Below are 24,634 nucleotides of genomic sequence, written 5' to 3' on the forward strand. Positions count from 1 at the left end.
ACAACACGTTGTTGTCATGCATAGAGGAAACTATGATACCAATTGATAATGTACAGATTTAGAGGTAGCTGTTTCAGTTTGGCAGACAAAATAGCATGGTTCACAAAATCGCAAGCCTTACTGAAGTCCATGGTAAAAATTCGCACTGCGGTACAGTCACTACTATCCAAATACTTGTATGTTTGGAGCTGGATAGCGAGCAAGGCATTTGTGCAACTACCTGCCTGTCTATATGCAAATTGGGTGTGGCTCAGGTTGTTCTCAATGACTGACTGTGCTTGTGTGCGATACACGACCTTCTCAAACAACCGGGCAATAACGGGAGTAACATTAATACCACGGTAGTCTGAGTCCTCTATAGGCATGTTCACTTTGGGGAGAGGATTAACATTTGCCCTTTTCCAGGAGTCTGGCCACGTATGAGTAGACAGCGACAGATTCCAAACGTGAGTGAGGATTGGTGTGAGTAGCTCAGCACAGTCTTTCCAGATCCAGTACGGGAGGTCGTCTGGTCCCGCTGCCGTTTTCTTTACATGAACTAAGGTATTCCAAACACACCGCTCAGATATTTTCGGGGGCTTTACACTGTCCGGGATATCCATATCAATAGGTCTAACGTAAATGTCATCATAGCACAGGTTGGCGAAGTAGTCGTTCAGACGAACTAGAGAGTTCTTGTCCAAATTTATCAACGATGACCTACGACGCCGCGATAGGGCGTCCTCGCCCTTCCACCACTCACCGCTACCAATGGCAGCCAGTTTTCTTATGTTCTCGGTTATCAGCTCAGAAATGCGCTTATTAAATAAAGATAGATGTTCCTTGTTGTTTAAAGATATATGGGACTTAGTCCTCAGCATACACTTGACTAATGGGGACATCCAAACTTGGTCACGCGATGACATGTGTACAGATTTTTGCGGCATAAACTTATTCATCACTGCACGAATTTTTACCTCAAGCACCTCGACCGCCTTGTTTATGTCCACTCATTGAGGACGTCACTCCAGTCCAGCGTAGTGAGTGCCATATAAAATGACTGTTTCCGATGTTCCCTACAGTCCCGCACAAGAACTTTGCGGCGCACAGGTTTAAGTTTTAATCCCGCCGGTAACACAAATTAATTAGCCTGTGTACTGCTGTGCCCATCCAGTCAAATAATCATCAGGGATGGGATATTCCCAAACGTAAACAATGATAGCACCATACAAATGTCCTTTTCCCAACTTATTACTGGGGAGGGGAGCACTGTTATGACTACACTAGTTGTAGTCAATAAGAAATTCTTACTAATTTCGGCAATATACTTATATTTTGCCACCTTGAAAGAAAATGGCTACAAGTCAAATGGGAATGTTTCATAACAATGTTCTGTAGGGATATGATGTAATATTACTGATGGGGATCATAATTATCCTTACAGTGGCAGTGCATGTGATGTGTATGTAAAGCAAAGCAAAGCTAAGCTAATCTTAAAAAAAATGAATGGAAGAAGAGTAGTTGATTGTTTGCATAAATTAATGCATAGTGGAATATACTTTAGGTAAACATACATGTGCCTGTAAAAGTTTCAAATGACTGAGTTATAAAAATATAATAATAATAATAAAGTGGGTTTCATTGAAAATGCTTCCGTGTAAAACAATTAGAGCTGTTTGGGAAATTAAAGTAGCTGTTGTTGCAACAGAATAACGCTTGTTTAGTGATGTTTACAAAAGAAGTGGAAATCGAAGAAATTGTGAATTGTTTGCTGCGCTAAGGCTCGACAAAGATTATTACATAGGCGATTGATTGAGGGCGCGGAAAATATGCAATATTTGAGACCGTCCAACATGATCGATTCATTTATAATTTATCTTGAATTAAGCCTTTATTGACAGCAGTTGATAGTAGATCTCTATTACATGTCTTTAGTACGTTTGGTTGTGCCTGTTCACGAGATAACTTGTTGATAAAACTGCAAGTATATGAAATGAACAAATGTTTTCATGTTTTGATTACGGACACCCGTTCTTAAAGGCACAGAAAATCAGAAGGGTGGAATGGCGAAAAATCAGTCTTTAAAGGTAAAATTCTCATTCAAGCGAATAATTACCAAAGTGAAAAGGCACCGCACGTCGGCGCAAAGTGAGTGTATGAATATTTTCAAAACACAATAATTACCTGTATCGCTTCATGCTAATAACACTTAAAAATCCAACCAGTCTTCAGACTCGCTGGTAAAGTATCTTACAGAACTAATCTCCTGCTTTGTCTGGATAACTATCGCTGTTTTTGACAATTCTGAAGGCGAGGGCGACTGAAGAACCAAGATCGCGCTTCGTAACTGGACGGCTAGCCCAAGTCAGCAAACAGCACACAACTCCAAACAAAATGACTTCCCTATACCGCTAGTTGTTAAGACGTGGTTTTAGTATTAAAAGCTAATTCAAAGGATCAAATATAACAAAAAAAAGTATCATGCATATTTTCCGACTTAAAACCACGCAAAAGGCCGATGTCTTCATATGTAACATATGGAACATATGGAAGCGCTTGGCAGCCTAAAGTTGATGACCACTGACCAGTTACTGTGGCGTCACGAAAACGTATTTCCGCGGTGTCACGTAACAGAGTGGGCCATTGATTTGCGAGAGTGGCACTGGAGGGAGAGAAGACTATCTCACAGGCTCTTAATGACAGTTGTGAGCTGGTGAGCACTAAGATCTTCCTAGGGAACAAAAACACCACTCCTGAAAAAAGGGCAGATATCAGAGGAAGAGGTTGTGCACCTCTCGCCCAACATGTTTTTGCTATTTTTGCCGCGCAATTTCGCGTGTAGCGTGACACGTTTGCATCGTCAGACGGAAAACACTGGAAACTAGGTGAAGTAGCACAACATGGCGGCGCCAAATTTGAGATTTTATGTGACTGCCTATTTCGATACCAAAGAGTGTGGTACAACGAAATCCTAAACTCCAACTGGCTTTCGGTATCTATTGCCTCTTGTTTGATGGTGTTTGGATGGGAAAAAATGACCTAATTGTGGCTGGAAAACCTAAAAATAGAGAACACGTGCGACATTAAGATCAACTGCAAGACGTAAATAGGAAACAAAATTGATACAATATGTTGTATTGCGAATGAGTGAAGCACTGCCGGAAGATTTTTGCAGAAAAAAATTGGTGTAGTAATTGAGGGGGTGAGTATATGAGCTTGTGAACCTCTCTTAGCCGTATTTGGTTGTTAAAAAGCCTATTAAGTTCAACAAAATAGGAAGGTGACTTTGATATTTCATTGTTTCCTTATTACGATTAAATGAAATCAACGATTTGTTCACTTGTGGATGAAATGCAAGTAAAGAAACTATCTTCACAGGTGGACTGCAGTTAGAGAAATAATAATAATATATAGTATTAAAAATTATATAATAATATTGATAATGTTAATATGGATGATAATTTTATTAAACTTTAAAAATATGTACATAATTTACAGAAAAAATTCGAAACAAGAATTAAGCACTGTAGAACAATAAGAATCATATAAATCATAAAAAATACACTTACTATATTCCAAATACACTCCTTGTGGCTCATTTGAGGTCTGAAACTCTTGCAAGTAGTCTGGTATTTTAAATTAAATAATGGCAAAAGAAAATTATCTGTCTTTGGTATTAAGAGAAACAATTTAAAAAGAAATAATGATAGTGATAGTGACAGTAATAATAGTAATAATAATATTGAGACTTTGATCGTTGAGGGTACGGACTGATCTACTTGTGGCCTACAAATTAAAACAAATTGGATATAAACAGAGTAAATAAACATGAATGTGGTGTTTAAAAGCCTCAGCTGGCAGGAGGTAAACTAGAACAGCATGGCCAAGTACCTAATAGAGGTTTTGCACAGCAGCCATGTTGGATGGCAGGAACAATGAAAATATTTTGCATAAGAAAGAAATTTTTTTTCCTGTGGGTAAAATAATCTATTGTTCCTGCCATCCAACATGGCTGCTGTGCAAAACCTCTATTGTGTGTGAAATAAACTTGAGTCAGCATCATGTTTTCGTGCCGCTTTGTGGCACTCTTAATACAATACAATTCATTTGAGAGGTAGAAACGCAGGTAGGTGAGAACTTTTTTCAATTCAACTGCCAGTAGATTTCAAAATTGTCACATAACTTGCACCTCCCTATTACCTGCAGTGGCATGTGTTTAAGGCAAAATCAACAGATTATCCACAGGTTAATGGCAGAAATTACGGTAGTTGAACTTGGGGCAATGGAGAAAAATTTCAGGGCTTAGCAGGGTGGAAGGCTTTAACCGAGGAAAACCAGATTATAAGATCAGCACCCATACCACCTGGCCACACTGCCCTTCTCAAATTATAGAGAAAGAGAAAAAATTAAATTGCAGCTCACTTGCAATGCTCATTTCTGTTCTTGGATCATCCATTATATAAGACATGATTTAAAGTAAGCAAATTGAATGCCTCATAAATTAGTAAACAATGTTATACTTATCTCGTCTCGACATTATTGATTTTACATGTAAGTGAAATAAGAATTGTTCACATAACTTCTTGCCTGGCACCCCTAATGAAATCTGCCCTGATGTTTCTCATTAAGAAATTGTAAAAAATTCTTATTTACAATAAATAGACTGTGCTAAGAATATTGGGCAACAACAGCATGTCAAAAAACTTATTTCAAACTAAGAGTCAGCTGGGGATTTTCTTAATATGTTATTATCATATGTTGGGAGCTTGTGGCCTATATACCTCACACTCTAATTGGCTAAGAGCTGGGATGTTACTAATAACTTGATAACCAAGAGTAAGGTGTTTATGGGAAAATCTCAGACCTTGGCCATGCCATAATGACCTAGCTATCACTATTTTTTTTTTATACAGTGAGGCCACAGTTTGATATAATTTTTCCCCTTGAAATAGAACAACCAAGGTTGTTAAGTTGTTTATTATATGACTCGCGATCATTTCTGAAGAAACACAATCTTGATTAAAGCGGAGGTCATTGCTTTACAGTACATCCAGCAGTTACTTATTAATTCACCTATTCAAGCTCTCAGTCTGCACTGCACATTGAGTAATTGAATTTTTTAAGTGTTAAAAGTCAAAAAAATTTTGTATATTCTTGATATGATGTGTAGGACATGTAAAATATGCATATCTGTTGGCCTCCAGAATTTTTTTCTGCATTTGTTGACCTTCAGTAACCAGCTTAGTCTATTTGTGATGTTCCCTGCCAAAGTGTCTCAATGATGAATTTGATATTGATCATAGTAGCAATTTTATTTTCATCTTGCTTTCAGCTTCCTGTATCAGCAATAACATGCTACAAGGTGGGAACTGTTCTGTTGGTGGCCTGTGGAAAAGACGTAGTATGGTGGGTGGTCTGTGGACAAGCCTAATGGTTCTTGACCCATAGAAAATTTCCTGTACATGTTCTATGGACAAGCTCTGGTGTGTGACCTGTGAACAACCCATAGATGTGGCCTGTGATCAAACCTTTACAATTTACTTGTGAACAGGCCTGGGTATTTCTTAAGCCAGGCAAGTGGGCTTGGGGACAAGGCTTCAGAAATAGCCTGTGGACAAGCCTTGCTACATGTCTATGGCCTTTATAAGAGCCTTGGTACACATGTGGCCTTTAGACAAGCCCAGTGGTATTTGGACTCACAGTGGGCAACTCTGGCATAGACTCTGGCACATGGCCTCTGGACAAGCATTGGTTTATTTTCTGTATCTGTGCACAAGCCCTAGTTTATGGCCTATTGACAGGCCTTGGTACATGGTTTTTGGACTAGCCCTGATAGTTGGCCTGTGGACAGGGTGTGGAAGGTGGTCATTGGATAAGCCTTGGTAGGTGGTCTGTGGACAAGCCCTGGTTTGTGACTTGTGGACAAGCCTCCATATGTGGCCTGTGGACAAGGAGTGGTAGGGGGCCTGTGGACAAGCTTTGGTAGATGACTTGTGGAAAACTTGGGTACGTACCTTTGGACAAGTGTTGGCTCATCACCTGATACATGGTCTGTGGACAAGCCTTTGTTATGACCAAACTGCAACAGGTAAAATTTTAAAATGTTTCTGTGAGGTACCCCTTAAGCTTTCAGATTAGACGTAACTTACAGAAGGAAAGGCAATAAGAGCTTCAAAGGAATTGTTGTGGCTTATCACACTTCTCCTTACGCCAGCTGAACTACAAACTTAAGAGCCCCTAATTGTCAGAGTTTATTGTGGTTCTCTTGGTATGAAGCAACTAGGAGCATTATTACTCTTCTTGGATGGAATGTTGGTCATCCAAAGTGATCCCCAGCAATTTGTAAAGTTTCTTTCAGCTGACAATTTGCTGGCACACATTTATTTAATAAATAAACAGGGCTTAATTGTTCTTTGTTCAGTTGTAAAGAACACAGGAAAGAAGTAGAGGGTGCTAGAAGAGTAGGCAGAAAAAGGTTAACTTTGTAGTCTTATGTTTCTACCTATTTCTTGAGTTCTCTGATGCTTTACATCCTGACAGCGCAGTTGAGGCTGCATTATTTGTTTTTTGGTAAAGAATCCATTATTTCTCAATGGATTTAACTAGTATTCTCAAAACAACCTTTATTCCCAAACAAGTTAAGGTGGCATAAGGGTGCATTAAGCACGCTGAAATATGCCACTCACAATCCTTGTTGGAATGGTTCAAATAATTTGATTGTCTTACAAGATAACAGCTGTTGATCACAATTTGGACATAATGTGTTCAGTTGCAAGTGTTTTTTTGAGTGAAGAACAATTGCTTCAACATTCAATTTTTGATTTAATTTGTAAATAAGGAACTAAAAGTCTCTTGTGGGTTGAAATCTGGTCAAGGTACGGCTTATGAAAATCTGCACCTCTCCAGCAGACAATGGAACTAAGAGCTCCAAGCTTGGGAATGACAACACAAGGATACCAAAGTGCTGAGCAGAATCTAAAAGGGGCAACTTTTATTTGTCTGACCATTTTTTTTAAAATAAGATTGTCTGAACTAGTGACAAGCTTGGAGAAACTAAACTTCTTCTACCGCTTCTCTTCTAAATACTTAATAAGAGAATATCAGAACAAGCTTTCAGCTGATCACCTATCAGGTGAGAAGTATGATTGTTGAGGTTGACTTTCATGGTGTGGATAGATTTGCAATCTAGTGAATTAAAGAAACTTAAACCTCCATGTAAGTGTTCTTTGAACATTTTTGCCAAATGAAGTTTTTATCATGAATACCAAGAGCTCAGTTGGTGAATACAGATGCTATTTTACTGTGTATAGTGTAAGTTCTGCCTATGTGGTTAATATTGGGTTCAAAGCAGTTCTCTGAGTCTTGGAGACACCTATCATAGGTTATATTTTTTTTTACGTCCTCATAATAAGTAAAATTTAGAAATTCAGCTCGCTGGAGCATTTTTGGAGCATATTTGAAAACTTTTTTAGAAACTGAGCCATTATCCACAATTACAGTGACACACGTTTACACTTTTTTTTTATTGACACTTTTGATACTTTGACACTTTATAATGACGCACTACCCACAAATAGCAGAGCTAGTCTTGGTGGGCAGTGTGTGGACGCTAAAACATCTTATTAAATAAAATTCGGCTCAACAAACGATTCAATAAATATGCAAGAAACAGAAATTAAATATTAAATCAGTAAAGCAGAAATGACAGTATGAGATAAAAATACAGAAACAGAAACACATGACAATAAATAGAAGAATACATAAGTTATACAGGTCTCTATATCTTTGGTATGGATAGACAGTAAGTTAGATCTGTTTCCAGTAGTTGAATTTAGGAAGGTTGACAAAGGTAAATAATTTTACAGCCATTTAATGCATTATAGTAGGGACATAACATGTCTTCCAAGCAATCTCTTTAAGCTGGTATGGCTTAACCCTTTACCTCTCAAGTTCTGATTGTTAATTCTCCCCTCTAGTTGCTACATGAAGGGGGCTTTGGGATTTTCAGTTTTGTGGTTTTGATTGTTTTTTGGATCGGTTTTTGGGTTTTTGGGCCAAAAAGGTTCAGTTTTTCGGTTTTGATGTTCAGAGCGGTTTACGGATTTTACGTATTTTTGCATTTGGTTTTTGGTTTTCACGAAGACTCTAATGCGGTTTTCGGTTTTTCCTTTTTGACCCCTTCAAAGGTGAAAATGTAGTGGTTTTGTCAGGTTTGCATGCAGTTTTCAGTTTTGCTGCCTTTTTTCATTGGTTTGGAGGTTTTGGAGGTTTTTTTCTTCGGTTTTGTGGTTTCTCAGAGGCCCCAATGCCCCCCTCCTACACATTTCCTTGTAAATTAGAAACAAGAATTTGGTGTTAGATCAGGATAACAACTTCTATCTGATGAAATAATTTGGATATATCAACAAAGTTGAAATGGTAAATTAGCCACCGTAATGATTACAAAAGCTGACGTTCAAGCGTTAGCCCTTCGTCGGAGCGAAACGTCAGCTGTTGTAATCGTTACGGTGGCTAATTTACCATTTCAACTTTGTTGATATATCCAAATTATTTCGTTACTCCCACCGACGCAGCCCCAAACAGTTTCTTTCGAAACTATCAGCCTTTATTCTATCTGATGAGTTTGAATATTCTAGTTACCTGATTGCTGGATAGTCATGGATATTATAGATAGAAGTCACATGTTAATCACTTTTGGGAGTTAAAGCTTTGCACTTGTCAGTTTGGGTTAATTCTGTAGATAATAGTTATTCTTAATATCAATTTGATGGGTACTTGTTTACCAGTCTTTGACAGTATAGTGGGGTATTTGGAAATCTGGCCAACAATAATTGCCCAATTTATTCACAAATTTCTTTGGAATTAAAACCCAGTCCATGATCTGATTTAGAATTGGTATCTAATGACCAGTCAGGTCCCATACATACATAGAAAAGCATAGTGCAAGCTGATGTGTGTCGGGTTGAACAGGTTGATGTGAGCACTCACACAGCTTTGTTGCTTAAACTTGAAGGGAAACAGAAATGAGAAAAAAAGCCTTGTTTATCAATTGGATGAATTGCAAGGTTCTTGTTCTGACTTAAAAAAAAGATAAAGGAAAAGTTTTTATTGTAGGACCTTTTTTGTGGTTGTACCAATTGTGTCCATCTATCTGGTCCTTTTTTCAGGTTAAACAAAGCTTTCAAACTTTTCAACTCTTAGTGATCATAGAAATAATGTCATGAATATTGCGATACTTTTCTCAAAGGATGCAATTTCGGAGAATTAATTAACTTCGTTACTCTTTGTTTTAAATTGTTACTTACTGACAATTGCACTTTTAGTCAATCATCAAGTTCTTATGAGAAAGATTCCTTTGAGTTACCAAGAGGTTCACATCAGCAAGGGTACATGTTTTTTGGGAGTGGACTGTTCTAGAGAACTGACTTGGATAAGTATCTCATCCAGGAAGAGTGGTTATAATTTTGATTGCTTCTTGCCAAGGAAACTGGGATAGGCTTTATAGGAGTGGGCCTTTTAGGCTTGCAAAGATTAAAACATACATGAAAACAGAAACTGCTTTAATTTGTAATTCAAATTAATTAATTTTAATTTTTTTTATAACTTTCTATAACAGATCTATCATCCAAAAGCATCAGATGTTGACAGCGCAAGCCTTCTATTGGAGTTGAAGAGTACCGAGATCAGCAATACAAGCTCATCTTGGTAGAGGAATGTAACAATGGCATACAAAGACAAGAGTTCAAGATGATTTATCTTTTACAGCTTTGGTATTTTTAATTAGCTTATTTAATTGGCCCAGCCTGGGAGGCCTTTGATTGTGAGGTGCAGCTGGCCTGGGGTTTTCCTCCTAGGGGCAAGTGGATGTACAGGGAAGTTTTTCACCCAGCTGTTGTTCCACAACCTCTATTCATTAATTGTTAACAACTCTATAGCTTTTTTTCTTTTAATAGTTATGTGTGTGTGCCACAATTGTTCAAACAAGTGTTTCCTGGACCTTTGGGTCTTTGATTTTTGGTCTAAGGTTTCCTGGGTCTTGAGTTTTTTGGGTAGTCAGGTTTTTTTGGGAGTTTTGTGGATTTTTTAGGTCCCAGGTTTTGGTAGGTCTTAGACTTTTTTTTGGGTCTTTTATTTTTGTCCAGATGGTTCATCTTAGATTTTAGGGGATATTAGGTGTAAGATTTGTATGTTTTTTTGGATCCTAGGGTTTTAATTCTTAGTTTTTTGGGTCTTAGGTCTTTTTGAGTTATTGACATTTCCAGGCTTAGGTGTTTTTGGGTCTTCAGTGTCTGGGTCATAGGATCTTTGAGTTTTCACAGCAAGGTTTTTGGGGTCAAAGGGTTTTTGAGCTAATTTTTTTGTTTGGGTGTTGTGTTCTTGGTGTCCTTGATTTTCTGGGCCAAAGGGTTTATTAGGTCTAAAGTTTTCAAGGGGGTAGGTTATTTGAGGTGCTAGGTTTCCAGTCTCAGAGTTGTGGAGTCTGAAGTTTTTTGGGTTGTGAGCATTAGATGTTTTGGTTCTGAAGTTTTTTGGGTCCTAAGGTTTTCTGTGTCTGAACCTTAGGTAAACTCATGGGTGGCAATTGTAGGGGTCTTAAGGGGCAGAGATCCTAGGTTTTCCACCTTTTTAGGCTGCGTCTTAAGCCAAAATTCTTGCTGTTGGTGGTGTCTTTATTATCCTTATTTGAATTTTTCTCTTGCCTACATGATCCAGTTCCAGTTTGTACAAATAATTATCATAGAAACTATTAAGATTGGGACACAAGATTCCTTTGAGCAGCTTTAACCTAGATTTAGCTGGAGTTAATTCCTCTAGATAGCTTTGATTAATTTGTTAATTTATCATAAAATTCAAATTTACAAAGTGTCAGACTTAGGGGGATTACAAAGGCTGATAGGGGGATTATGTCTTATTGAACATCATTTACTTGGCATGCCAAATTCATTTTCAAAATGATAGGTATTGAACACCTACTCTAATCAGGGTAAAGCCAGTGCAGATAAGATTGATAGCTGAGCTGGCTATTTTCATAGTTAGGTAAGGGGGTGCTAAATTTTTAATGCAAGGATTGTCCCTACAAGAAAGAAAAGAAAAGAAATTTAAAACCATGGTACTTTCACATCTGGAATCTTTAGGGAGACTAAGGAGCAGCATATGGCAATGAAATTTCTGGTTAAGTGTGGGGTATTAACTGATTTAAGACACAATTGGATAAAGGTGACCACTGACCAATCATAGCTCTCAGGAAAAAGGGAGCATGCGGTAACTGCTTTTTTTCTTGGTTTATTTTTACATGGTCAGGTTTAAAGATAGACTGATATAGTGTAAGCTTCATGTAACTGTATGACTGTACAAAGGAAAACTTGTAAAACAATTAGATGTTCAGAATATCTTAAGTACCAGTAGTTATTTTTCCATCATCATGCCACCAGGGTGTTAAATTTTTCAGACCTTAGGTTCCAGGGTTTTGTGCTTTTAATTCTTAAGGCTCTCAGGTTCTTATGGGTTTTCAGGGCTTAAGTATTCCAGGTATGGGGCCTCCAGGTAGCAGATAGCCTGTTCTTGGGTATAATCATTGGTTAAGGATTTGCAGGTCTTCTGTCTTTTTTTTGTTTTTAATGAACATCTGAAGGTTTTTTAGGTCTCATTTCTCTGGGGCATAGGATTTGCTGGTCTTTGGTTTCGGGGTTTTAGGTTTTCTGGATCTTGGGTTTCCTAATCTTAGATTTCTAGGTCTCTGGTTAATATTTTCTGTTTTGGGGGCTTTAGAATCTCAAGTTCTGCATGTCAGGTTGTAGGATCTTAGGCTGATAGTTTCGAAAGAAACTGTTTGGGGTTGCGTCGGTGGGAGTAAGGAAATAATTTGGATATATCAACAAGGTTGAAATGGTAAATTGGCCACCGTAACGATTACAAAAGCTGTCGTTTCGAGCATTAGCCCTTCGTCAGAGCGAATAGAGGAATTGTGGGTTGTGTGTGCTTTTAAAGGCAGAAAATGGAGCTACGTTATTGGTGGCTCCATTTTCTGCCTTTAAAAGCACACACAACCCACAATTCCTCTATTCGCTCCGACGAAGGGCTAACGCTCGAAACGTCAGCTTTTGTAATCGTTACGGTGGCCAATTTACCATTTCAACTTTGTAGGATCTTAGATTTTGGATCAAGGCTTCTGGATCTTAGATGTTCGGATATTGCTGTTATATATTCAGTGTCAAGGTTAGCTTTTGGGGTATAAGGTTCTATATCTTCAGTTTCTGGGTCTCAGATCTCAAGGAATCTTGTCACTCTAATGGCTTCATAAGTCAGTCTAAGGTCTTCCAGGTGTTAGGGTTTGGGGTGTAAAGTTGTGGATCAAAGGTTTCTGGGATTCATATTTCCAGGTTTTAGGTTTATTTTAGGTTTCCAGGTTTCAGAGTCTCCAGATTTTCACAATTTTATAAGTTTCAAATTCTTAAATTTTAGGTTGGCATGATGTTGGTTGTAGTACATAAGTAAGCTCATAAGCACAAACCACTCTTAGCAATCAGTATAAATAATTTAGTTTGATTATTGGGAGCTTGTCATCTGGTCTTTTAGGCTGCTTTCATGCTGCTGAAATATTAAGAAGTTAGTTGTTACAGAGTATGGAAATCTGAATTTAAGGTGATGGCTACATTGAAGGCAAATTGCTTTATTTCCAAAAGTATGATTCCAATGGTAAGCAATACCAGGGCTAATTTGCAACATTACGCACATTCTTTATAATGTTCTCTATAATTTCCTAAGATGCTGACATGGAGAATTTGTCTAACAAGCAACAGCTTGTTTAGTTGGTGATCATTTCCTTTAATCTTGTGACCTTAATGTGGTTCAGGATGTAATATTTTTTAAGGAGAAGTTAAAAGCCAGTCACTCTTAGGGATCTCATAAGGTACCTTACTGCAAAAGGTAAAAATCACAAGCTATATTTTAATTTCAGTATTGGTATTGTTTTGCACAGCCACTTGGTTTTGCAAAAGTGTCTGATAGGTTTCTTAAGGTTTTTTTTCTTTTTCTTTTTTTGCCAGCTTGTGGTTTATGTAGGCTCATTAGTCTTAGGAAATCCTTTGACTTACCAGCGAGGTTAAGGCATAGTGCCATGAACTTGCATCACCTATAAATATTGTTAATACCATTATTTATTAGTTTCTAGTTTATCTACAGTGCTAATGAGCTTGCATATCTATTTAAGTTGTTAGAATTTTATTTAATTGCAGATTGCTGGTGGCACACACACAAAGACCAAAGATAAAAAAAAAAGTCAAAATCTAGCCAATCACATCCTTGCGGGGTTGTGGAAGCTCTGCCTGCTCTGAAAAGGTGTGTTTCTTGATGTCCTAAAGTATTCCAACTGAGAAATCCTGGAATGCTCTGTCTGATCCTTAAATTCATGCTGAGAAGAGTTGAACACTTGGATGAGTTGGCTACTTGCTCTCAAGTTGGGAGGACAGCATGGAGGAAGGTGAGAGTTTGCTCTTTATGTCTTTAGGGTTTCACTCAATTTGTCACAGAACCACGCCACCAACTGAGCGAATTTCGGCTTTAGATGGTGCTTTTTTGTAGTCAATGTACCTAAAAATGCTCCACAGCCAAGGATCATTAAAACAGGGGTGCTAAATTGTAGGGCTCAAGGAAGGTCCATCTTAGTGACAGCAAGGTTTGGTGACAATTTCACTGAGTTTTGTTGGTCTGGGTTAGACTGGATTCTCATGATGACTTCAAATTGAGCTAATAGTTACTTGAGTCTCTCTGATGGGTTGATTCTGTATCTGGTCTCTCTCTTCCTTAATTTTTGATTAAACATAACTTGAATGTAGACAAATATTAACCATAGGGCTAGTCAAAGACATAAAAATTATTACCTGGTTTTCATGACAAAATAATTTTAGGATCAGCATATTTCTTCACATACAAATAATCAAAACATGATAAAAGTAGCTAACTTTAGGATTTTTCTTATCTTTAAGTAAACTATTAAAAGCTTTCCTTACCACCTTTTTCTTTTCCTTTTTTTTGATTTGACAATTGTTGCAGTTTTTCTATTTGAAAACACATTACTATAAAAACTATAATTCTAGGATAACCATAATTTTTTTCATAAAAAAATATATATAAAAAAATTTTTTTTAACGCAAGGGTTTGTCATGAATTGGTTAATTTAATTCACCTTAGACAGAAGTAGCATTTTCATTAGGAAAATAGTACTTGTATAGTTAAGGATTATAAATAAATATATATGTAGGTTATTATTGAATCTCATATTAATTTAATCATACAATAGGTTAGTTATGAACATGCAAAATTTATATAGTCCTTGATAAAAGTAGCTTTCACTGAAAAAAATTGAATTTTTAATTTAGGATTTTTCTCTTTTTCCTATCAGTACATAAGTATTTTGGTTATTATTATATTTCATCATAATTTGATTATAAAAATTAATTTTAAATAGCTGTCACATAGGTGTTGTTAGGGCATGTCAAGCAATTGTCCAATTATGAATAACTTTGTGACTGGACCAGGCTAAAAACATTAACATATCAATAAGCCATTCTTTACCTGAAATTGAAAACATTTAAGCAAATTAAGTTAAAGGAGTTGTAAATCACACAGATTTACAAGGGGTAATTAAAAAAGGGGTAATTAAGAAACTTAAGAAATTAAGAGTTGTAAATCACACAGATTTACAAGGGGTAATTACAAAAGGGGTAATTAAGAAACGAATACTTTTTGAATGCTCGCTTTTTGTCGTTAAATTTTTATTTCGTAAGCTTAGAACTTAGTTCAAGATTCGTTCGGCTTTGTTTGTTGATTGGCTGTTTCAGATCAGACGTCCTCTGGTGAATTATTCTTTTGTTTTCTAATTCAATTATTCCTTTGCATGCATGAATATATTAAAATTTAGAATGAACAATTCCTTGAAGACTTCTTGTGATTTGAAAAAGTCAGTAAACAAAGCAAGCTGAATGTAAGTATTTAAATAAAACCTTTCGCATAATTTTTTTCACTCTTAAAATCAGTTAAAACTTTTCCCTCAGCTCATACAAATGAAAAAAGCATTAATTTAAATAAGAGAGAGTCCTGATATTGGTATCTTCTATGATGAGAGACCTTTGTGACTTGTGCTCTTTGTTGTCTTTGTGATGTGTGTGGTTAACTCGGACTGGTGAACTTGGCATCTTTCCTCACTTTCACTGGCAATGAACTGAAATTGGGCACTGCAGGCTAGCACCTCGGTTTTTTTTTGTCCAGGTTGGGAACATTTTTAAATCAAATAGGTTTTTACCAAATTTATAACTGGATGGTGAACATGATTTTTTTTAATGGCGCTTAGCAAATCAATTTAGCTTTTTGGTACGTTGACTTGCAGTTCAGCACCTTCATTAAAATTCCATTTGGCTTTTTTTTTCCCTTGTGAATATTCAAAATTGATTGGCTGTGGTACTGTGACAAATCAGGACTGAGACCCTGGAGGCAAGGAAGCAAAGTCTCAATTTCCTGTACCCTGTCCCCCCTACTTGAGAACAAATGGCTATCTCTACCAAGTGCACAACTGTCTCCAGCGTGAAGTAAGGGATCAGACAAAACAGACCCAGAATTTAAAGTTGGAATAATAAATGAAGACTGAAGAAACAACAATGAGAAAGAGAAGCAGAGTGGATGCAACCAGAGAGCAGGGAAAAGATTGGCTAGATTCTTTTTTTTTTTATTCCAAAATGATTTAGACAGATACATTATTATTTCCTCAATAAAATACTTTTGACTAACTTTGAAGGCTAACTGTTTGAGTAAACAAAGTAAACACCTTAAGATTAATTTGAATATATCAACAAAGTTGAAATGGTAAATTGGCCACTGTTACGGTTATAAAAGCTGACATTTCGAGTGTTAGCCCTTCATCAGAGCAAATAGAGGAATTGTGGGTTGTGTGTGCTTTTAAAGGCAGAACAAGGAGCTACATGATTGGTGGGAACATGGTTTTTCTCGTTGCCATGTTCCCACCAATCACGTAGCTCCATGTTCTGCCTTTAAAAGCACACACAACCCACAATTCCTCTATTCGCTCCGACAAAGGGCTAACGCTCAAAATGTCAGCTTTTATAACTGTAACAGTGGCCAATTTACCGTTTCAACATTGTTGATATATTCAAATTATTTTGTTACCCCCACCGACACAGCGCCAAACAGTTTCATTAGAAACTATCAGCCTTCATTCACTTATACCTTAAGATTAAGCCAAGTTCAGTTTAAGTCTCAACAAAACTTGTGGTACATGACATAAGATGCTGTGAGTAGAAACTTTTCAGCCAATACTTTTACGAAGTTGAACATTTGTAGTTACACGATCAGGCAAGTTTTGAGACAATCTCTGAAACCAGTTTTAAATCGTACCACTAAGTGTTATTAAGACCTCAAGAATTACTTACTGTGAACATAACTTCAGTCCTCTCTTTAAAACACTTTCCCTTAGTGCCTTATTGTCTGTAACTGTAGGGCACTTCAATTGCCAAAATATTATCGCAAAAATTTTTGGCATAATCAATCTTAAAAGACTTAAACTTGTTAAGGACTGAAGGACTCATATTACATGATCTTAAAAGCTTCTACAGTTCCTCAGTGAAAACAGGAGAGTCAAAATATATATTTGTGTGAATCTGGAGTTTTAGTCCATCCACCACAAATGAATTCAAAGCAAATTTTGATCAAAATTAACAGAAAAATGAAATATTTTTAAATTTGTTTATTTCACAAAGAAGCATTATAACAGTGGAAAATAAAATTGTTATCATAGTGCTGCAAAGTCTGGTTTCTTGTTGGTTTACATGCTTTGTATCAAAGTTTGTATTTCTAAGTGAAATTGTCCATTTTTGGTTGTGTCCAACTGTGGCCAATATATTTCAGTTCTTGGGGTCTTTTCCTTTCCTTTAGTTTTGAAAGAGGGAATGAAAGACAAAAAAACATTGAAAATGAAACAATTCTTACATGTAAACTGATTCAGGTGACATGTGACATTGTTTTGGTAATTCCTGGTACAATCAGTTGTGCAGTGGAAAGCTTGTTATTTTTTTGTTAACAAAGGACCCACTACTTAATTTCATCCCTCCAAATTCCAAAAATATCAAAATTTATATATTACAATTTAGCTCACTGAGGAAAATGCAGAAAGATTTTAAGAAAACAGCCATGACGTTTCAAAGCAAATGAAATACAGTCAAACCATCCATGAGTGATAAGCAATGAAATACTATTCTGTATCTTAAAGTAGAGTAAGTGATCTGGTTTCAATTTTGCCGAATGAGAAAACATTTTGGAAATTAAAAAATTAGCTATGGAAAATTTATATCCTTTATGTGGCATAACTAAGAAACGAAGATATAATTTGTAGTTTTGAGCTATGAAGAAATGAAGGAGAAACTCTTGCATCACGTCGTCTAAATACGAATATCAGCCTTCATTATCCAACTAAACTCCCTAAGTACAAATATCACGCGGTATTTGTACTCTAGAAAACCAATTAGACAGGTTATCTCACATCATGCAAGCGAAGAATTGGATTAAAGTTACGAAAAAAAATAATGGTGGACAATTTGAATCATATTTCAGATGACGAAGAGTTGGAATAGCTGGCAAATGTAGATCCAAGTTTATTAGATGAATCAAACGAAGAAAAACAGCTAGACGAACTAGAAATTTCTTCATTTATTGAAGAAAATAGAAACAGCAACATGACAAGTGCCAATTCTGTTCTGCTTCGCATACTTCTGTTGCGCACTCTCTGTTAATAAATATCCATCAAATTCACACGTACTGAAATAACAATTTGGTGTGTTGGATAATAAATAACTTATAAGACATTTTGTTGTATAATATCACCGAGTATTTTTACTTGCTATTTGTATTTGACTCACCCTATGGGCCCGTCAAAATACGGCACAACTCATAAAAATACTCAGTGATACTACATATCAAAACATCTAAGATATATGTATTAAATCAACCCTTGTAGTCATTATTCCTCATAGCAGTGATCAGTTAGTCTCATCCACCTATACGAACTACATGAATCTTTGTTGTTGTAATCGAAGGCATTGCTCAGAAAAAATCTCCATTGGCAATGAGGTATTTTCAGTTAACAACAGCTAGCTCTCATCAAGAAACTCGCCATTTGGACAAAAAGATTTGTTCTTGCAGTTCTTTTTCCAGTTTAGTTGACTTAAATGTTTCTCAGGTTCAAGTCTAAGCCACACATTAATGTTTTAGGATTTGCAAATGGCCAATTGTGTGCACTACAAATATCAAATATAATGCCCTAATTCCTTTAGTTTCTGTAAGATTGTCACCAAGAAGGTTTGACTGTATCAAACAACCTAGACATGCAATTTTTCATTGAACCATGCATAGATTCTACTGATTTTAAAGATGGCTCTAAAAATGTGGGACCAAAAAAAAAAATCAGTACCCAGCCTTCCTATTATATTGTTCTTATTCAGGCTTATTCTCCCACCTTTTGGACACTGAATAAACTCAGGGGGGAAAAAACAGACTCAAGAGAGGGAGAAAAGGGGTTTGTTGGGAAAAGGATGTACTGGATAGAGTTACTAATACCCCATTCACACCAAAGCTTTGAACAGCTGTTTTGTTAAACATGGTTTGAAATTGTTGGCTTCATAGAAACTGCTTACATCATCCAATGTTTGTCAACTTCAAATTTAGCACCATGGAAAAATGTAAATAAAAAATGTTAAAAAAACAAAAGTTACGGTGAATTCTTGAGACCCATGGAAAATTCAGTTCTTTTTTTCTGATTTTCATTTGTTTAAACCCTGTTTAATTGAACATGTATGGTTGGTGTGAATGGGCTGTTACATTATTTTTGTATCTTTTTCTGTGTTCTGAATGGTTACTTCTTGTCTAAGATGGCTACTTTTATTAGTAACTTCTTTTTTCTTTTTTCAAAGTAAATTACACAATGTTGATCTTCACAAGTTCTCTAACCATTAGAATTTAACATGAATAGGAATTATTTTGAATTTGTAATTATCTCTTTGCTTTCCTTTACAATAGTGATGAAAAAATTGAACTATGTTCATAGTGTTGAGAAAAAATAAACAAAACATTTCGCTGAAGAATTCAAACATTCCTCAAGAGAGGATTTGGCCCCTCATCTGTATGTCAGTCAAAGTTTAAACTCATGTTTAGCTTCACAGCTTAGAAAGTAGAGCATCACTCTAGTATTACAAGGGTCTTGGGTTTTAAATTCTCTTAAATTGTGTCTGTTAAATCTTGATTGGTTTCCTCCCCCAATTCCACAAATTTAAGATTTAACACTGAAGACCTCTCCGCTACTTTAAGTCAACTGAGGGTATTTTTAACCACAATCCTATTGTACAATGTTATGCGTAGATTACTTAAGATTTTCTTTATGCAAAAAATGACAAAGCCAACTGATAGACAGTATCTTGAGAAGTCAGATAATTTTCGTTTTGACAGTGCATTGAAAATTTTATGTGGAAAAGTGAATCACTACTGACTGGCTGATGGAAAACCAATCTCAAAAAACAACTTAAGGGGTACAGAGATGACGAACTCCATAACTAAATCCTTGGAATGCGATAGGAATGGGGTGGAGAGGAGGTAGAGAAGGCAGGACAGGGGAAGAGGGAAGGGTCCCAGTAAATGATTTTTGCTCTAAGGTAGGGGAGGAAGGGGAATGAAGAAGACTTAATTGAATCTTGCACATAAAGAAAAATGCAAAGCATTTATGATAGATTGCATGTCTGAGTTGAATCCAGAACTAAACTTGGCTTATACAAGAACTTAGTTTACCTGTTTAACCCAGAGGTTGAATTGTAAAGTAAAAGAAACATGACATTACGGCCACAATCTGATCCCTGGAGCTCTATGGTCTGCTTCCTGCTGCCTGATCTACCTCATCCATCCCTCCATCTTTCAGCATTTATCCTGTGACATGAAATGTCCCTCCATTACTTATATTTGTTGAGGTTCAAAAGTGGTGCTTATGTTAACAACTACAACATCATTACAAAACATTGAGAGAGGGAGAGTAAAATCATTAAATCAAATCTGCCTTTCTGACATATTGTTTATGAGAATTATGTGTAATGTCAATTTCAGCACAGTTTAACTGTAGAGTCCTGCTAACCCCATTTAAATCAGGCTTTTGAAACTGTTGCTTTCAGCCAGACCATCATTCATTCTGTCTTCATGTCATTTGATCATTATGTTTGCATGGTAGTCAGTAATTTCAACAGTCGGACAGTCTACCAGTCCTGTTAGATGTTCTAGTAAAACCTAACAGGCTCAGTTAGGGGTGGAGATTAGGGGAGATCATATGTTGTTTTGGTTTAAGATCTTTTACCTGCATGGTAGTTGATTGTCTTCCCAAAATTGTTGATCACACAACAAAACCAAGCTGATTTCTTAAATTTAACAATGACCCAGTAGAAAAAAAATAGCAGTTCCAAGTTTTAATATACATGAGTACAAATCTTACCTGTTCAAATGCAAATAAATATTTCTGTTTCAGGTCAGTATTGACCCACCGTCTGTAATTAATGTTTTCCAACTCGAGACTTCAACCAAAATAAATTAATTTTAGAAATACTCAGCCCAAAGTGCAAACATTGAGAACAAACTTTAAAGAAAACGCATAACTAGGTCCATTGATAAGTCTTTCAAACTTCTCTGGCCGCAAAGCCACCTATATGACTGTCAAACTAAACACTTGCATAGAGTGACGAGTAGTGTTAACTGCACTACAAAACCGTTCTTGATAGTAATAATGGAAAAGGCCATACAATGAAGAATGACTGAGATACTCTTCTTACTTTCCATAAGCAGAAAATGTTAATTCATTAGCTCAAATAGCAACATCAAAAGCATAAAACTTAATTCATATACACCAAAGATAACTCTACTCATTGACGCAAAGAAACATTAACTCTTTAAGTAGGAGTGATACTTTCAATGACTGCCCGAATTTCTCAAAGTTTAAAACATTTTTCTTAAATATATCCAGGGAATATTTTTAGGTTGAAAATAATCTACCAGTTACAGTTGAAGCTCGCGTAATTTTAGCTATGTGTTACAAAAATCACAAGAGCGTCGTTTACATCATGTCAGAGCGATGTCCATTTCGAGAATAACTCTCATAACAGAAGCTAAACTCTTTTAAGAGAAACAAAGAGAATTAAGTTAAATACCTCTCAATAAGAAGAAGTACAAAAACTATTTAAAGCGTTAAAGAACGAGTAACAAACCTCCAGGAAAAGCAAACTTGCGCCCAACATAATGTCTTCGTCCGTTTTAAACAACGTCTACTTTGTGCCCACCGAAGTACACACTCGCAAAGGGTCATGGGACAGGTTAAAAAAACAAAGACAGAAATAGACGAAAACTCTGCTATCACATTCAAATAAAGTCGTGTTTTAATGCATGTATGGTAAACCTAAATTTTAAAAAGTTAGAAAAGTATACACTTGCCAATAGTGAAAAAGAAACAAAATAAAGATTAAAAAAAGAGGTCAAACAAAACAAAGAAGCGGCAACTTCCCCGTGAACAGAGTCAACGCCTGCATGGGACCGTTAGCGCGGTGGAATGTTTAACCCACTGCGCTGCGGGGAACTTGCCAAGAGTGAGGAATCAAATTTAAGAGTATCTGTAACAAGTAGAGAACGTGCCACTAGGAACAAGTGCAAAACTGTTCAAAACTGAATGGTTTTTTTTTCTCTAAAATGACGTAACTATATATACGCAAACTTTGCTGTTTCACTTAAAATTGTCTAAATTCAGCAGCGTTCTAATGCATGACCTCAATTTGAGACTCTGGTAAAAGTATTAACTCACCCATAAGTGAAAAAAAAAATACCCTGACTAATGTATAAAAATTTAAAACAAAAAGTGCATGTAAAGACATTCCAGAGTATTTAGAAGCTGACTATCAAACGGGAAAGGAACAAATCATCAGAAAAAAGGTTAAAAAAAAGGAATCAGACAATGTTAATTAAATCAAACTGATGTTAATCTAAAATTGAAGAATGCGGGCAAAGAGTAAACTTGTCACTAGGTAATAAAAATAGTTAACCGATGCATCAAAATAAAGAGACCAGTACACATGGAAATTCCATTGTATGTAAAAGGTGGGTTTAAGATGGGAAGCGCAACAAGGCATCCAGAAAAATAATTAAAAAAGAAATCAAACAAAATAGCGGCAAGTTCCGTGAACAGGATCAGCGCCTGCATGGGGAACTTGCCTTGAGTGAAGAGCAAATTTTAAGTTTATATGTAGCAAGTGGTGTACATACTGCAAGAATCAATGACTATCAACCGCACAAATTCTGATAAAAAAGGTGTTGTGAGTAAAATGACATTTAAAGAAAAACTCTGCTATTAGCTAGTTTTAATATGATTACATACAGTAATGTTCAGATGTATGGCCTCAATTTCAGAGCGCGGAAAAGTGTTAACTTACCCATAAATTCCATAAAAAAAAACCCTGGCTTAAGTAAAAAACAGAAAGAAAAGTATACAAAGACATTCCATACTATGCAAAAGCTGGGTTCAAAATGGGAAACGGAACGAATCATCCTTAATAAAAATTGAAAAGAAAATTAAACAAAATAGCGGCAAGTTCCCCGAGAACGGGATCAGTGCCTGCCTGGGACCGCTGTGGCGGTAGGATGTACAACCCACTGCGCTGCAGGGAACTTTTAAGTTTATATGCAAATTTTAAGTTTATATGCAACAAGTGGTGTACGTACTGCAAGGAACAAGTGCACAAATATTCTGGAAAAATGAGTGTTTTATAGGCAAGGGTTTCTTAAAACTTTTGACGATAGAAATGAACGGTAAAACACGACGTTTCGATCGTGCTTCGGTCATTGTCAAGTGAATGGAATGAAATACAGTAAATATATGTATATATACACGTAAGAAATATGAAAAATTTTTTGCAGGTGTAAACAAACAATAAAACTACAAAGAAAGTGCTAGTAAAAAGCTAATTAAAAACCTTTGCACGAATTGAATCAGACTGTACATTGAGAGCAGGTCTTAGCTTGTGAATAAAAAACATCCCATAGACGAGACAGTCAAATTTGTTCGTGCACTTTATTAAGGTGCTAAAGTTCTTTGTGAGATCCTTTGGAGTCAAAGAATGTTTGTCGCGAAAATGTTTGAAGGGAAAGAATTTTTGGGAAAAGAAAGAAAAGATTAAAAGAGAAGTCCAAGATCAAAACGGCAATTTCCCCCGAACAGGATCTCCATCCTGACTGGGACCGAAAGTTGGAAAAAGTAAACTCGCCAAAAAGTGGAAGGAAACCTTCTCTAATGTAGTGAAGTAAACCCACGGTTCACTATGACATTCCAGACTTTTTTTATAGACTGGGTATAAAATGGGAAAAGAACTGATATATCATCAAAACTAACTAAATAGATAAATAATAATGAAAGGAAATGAAAAAAAAAATAGCAGTTAATTTCCCTGGATAAAGGGTAAACTTGTCAAAAAGGTGGAAAGAAAAACGCTGGCTAAAGTCCGAACTTGAAAAATGAAGCTACAACAAAAATTGTACTTCTTTATTTAATCATGCCCACATTTTATCATATCCGTGTTTAATCGTGTTTTGATGCATGTCCTCAGTTTTTGGGTGTGGGAAAAGTGAAAATTGTTACTTCCTTCCCCAATAAACTTGTCGCTGTTGAGGGTGGGGGGGGGGGGGGGTTTGCAGAAAAGTGAGGTACACAAAAACTTTCCGCGGTTGCACTTGTCTCTTTGGGAACGAATTTTGTCTTAACATGTCTTAGTAGAAGGTGACATACAATATATTGAATGAAACATTATAATTACGACACTGTATTAGCTCTAATTTTCGTTCGCATTACCAGGGGGTAGAGTGAGTTTTCCAGACCAATCAGAGTCTGTGAAGGAAAACCAATGCAATCATGAAATACCCTCGATACTCAGTGGAAAATTGTACAATTTCTTAGTTTTATTACCCTTCGCAGACGTACCATTTTAAACAATTGGCTTAAGGAATCAAAAAGCCCGGCTCGCAGTAAAACACGAAACTACGGTGGCCCACAACTGTCACGGCGAAAAGAAATTGCTCATGGTGAAAAGAAATTGCTCACGGCAAAAAGAAATTTACCCTGGTCCCAGAAGTTCTCTTCTCTCTAAAACAATTAGGATAAATCGCTTCTCCCTAAAAAAAATCGGCGCCAAGCGCCGACAACAAGCTGCGAAGCAGCGAGCAGTCGAGAGAACCTCTGGTAGAGACCGTTGAGAACCTCACTTTGGTGCATTCAGCTGATGATCGTCGCGATCTGATTGGCTATCATTTTTCGATACCTGTGATTGGCCAGTGAAAAAATATGTAGGGGAGGGTGTAGTATTCCGATATCGTACCGAGGGACAGGACAGTCACTGCGATTTAAATTTGACAGGCAACATTTTAGTTGTAATTTTTCGATTAAAAACTCAACTCAACTTAGAGAGAAGAGAACCTCTGGGACCAGGGTAAAACCAGTTACAAGAGTGTCGACAATATAACAGAAATCATTGAGTTTACTTCGAATGTTCTCACCACTGTTCGTGCACGACTACGTTTTCGATCCCTC

General features: G+C 36.5%; 3 long non-coding RNA genes across 4 annotated transcripts; 1 reads left to right on the forward strand and 2 right to left on the reverse strand.

Moving 5' to 3' along the window:
• Positions 1–1,844: 1,844 nt before the first annotated feature.
• LOC148717381 (uncharacterized) lies at positions 1,845–2,525 on the reverse strand. Its single transcript, XR_015994999.1, has 2 exons — positions 2,164–2,525; positions 1,845–1,957 (listed from the first exon to the last, which is right to left on the reverse strand). It is a non-coding gene; the product is annotated as an uncharacterized LOC148717381 (long non-coding RNA).
• Positions 2,526–2,660: 135 nt separating this feature from the next.
• LOC111326989 (uncharacterized) lies at positions 2,661–11,888 on the forward strand. Its single transcript, XR_002694485.2, has 3 exons — positions 2,661–3,181; positions 5,312–6,067; positions 9,596–11,888. It is a non-coding gene; the product is annotated as an uncharacterized LOC111326989 (long non-coding RNA).
• A 4,089-nt stretch (positions 11,889–15,977) lies between these two features.
• On the reverse strand, positions 15,978–21,359 carry LOC148717382 (uncharacterized). 2 transcript variants are annotated; one of them, XR_015994905.1, is made up of 4 exons: positions 21,276–21,359; positions 20,510–20,588; positions 19,822–19,956; positions 15,978–17,802 (listed from the first exon to the last, which is right to left on the reverse strand). It is a non-coding gene; the product is annotated as an uncharacterized LOC148717382 (long non-coding RNA). The 2 variants fall into 2 exon arrangements; XR_015994904.1 differs by having other exon boundaries at positions 15,978–19,956.
• Positions 21,360–24,634: the final 3,275 nt, after the last annotated feature.

This window comes from Stylophora pistillata, chromosome 13 (genome assembly GCF_964205215.1).
Source record: "Stylophora pistillata chromosome 13, jaStyPist1.2, whole genome shotgun sequence".
NCBI lineage: Eukaryota > Metazoa > Cnidaria > Anthozoa > Scleractinia > Pocilloporidae > Stylophora > Stylophora pistillata.